The sequence below is a fragment of the Mustela nigripes genome, chromosome 3, assembly GCF_022355385.1.
Source record: "Mustela nigripes isolate SB6536 chromosome 3, MUSNIG.SB6536, whole genome shotgun sequence".
Lineage (NCBI taxonomy): Eukaryota > Metazoa > Chordata > Mammalia > Carnivora > Mustelidae > Mustela > Mustela nigripes.
The window spans coordinates 105844558-105845450 of NC_081559.1; positions in this window are offsets into that span (position 1 = coordinate 105844558).

Sequence of the window (893 nt, forward strand, 5' to 3'; positions counted from 1 at the left end):
CCACCAAAACCAAATAGAACAGGAATCAGATGCCAGTATCAAGTGAAGAATATATAAAAATAACAGAAATTTAACATAATTTATTACAAACAATATTTAAGGAATATATAACTTTAGAAATTCAAGAACTCAGAATAGATATGCACAAAGAAAATTATAAAACAAAATTGAGGGAACTAAGAAAAACTGAAGAAAAGAACTATATTATTTGAGAAATAAAGCTGAGTTACAAAGTGTTAAATCAGAGAATAGCTTTGAGTGAAAGCATAGATTGAGATTGAGAGAATAAATCAAAACATTCAAGAATTTAAAAAAAAAATAGGAAGACAGCAAGAATTGAAGGGGATACAAAAGAGAGAAAATGGGATGCACATAAAAAAATAAAAGTATCTGAAGAAGGATAGTACAATATATATGTATGAGTATTCTTTAAAATTTTAACATAAAAATAAACTCTCTGGAAAAAAAAGAAGGGGGTGGATTCAGACATTCTAATTAAAGGACTCTAGAGTTTACCTGAGAAAATGCACCTGGTTGGGTCAACTTTGAAACACATTTTAAGAAAACTAATAGACTTTGAAGATATATTTTTTAAAAAATATCTAGGATCCCATACAAAAAGAACACATTACATATGAATAAAAGAAAATAAAGTAGAAGTGATTTTGCAAGAACATTATGAAAACAAGATAACAGTAGAAATGTATTTTCAAGAAACTTAAAGAAAAGTGTCAGGCAAACAGCTTATGGATCTAGAAATACAATAATCATGTCTTGGGTTCATCTTCCCCATCATTACCCCTGCTAAAGTTAACCACTATCTTGATTTTTTTCCTCAGAAATTACTTTTGCATATTTTGAGTTTTATATAAATGGAATCATACAGTACTCAA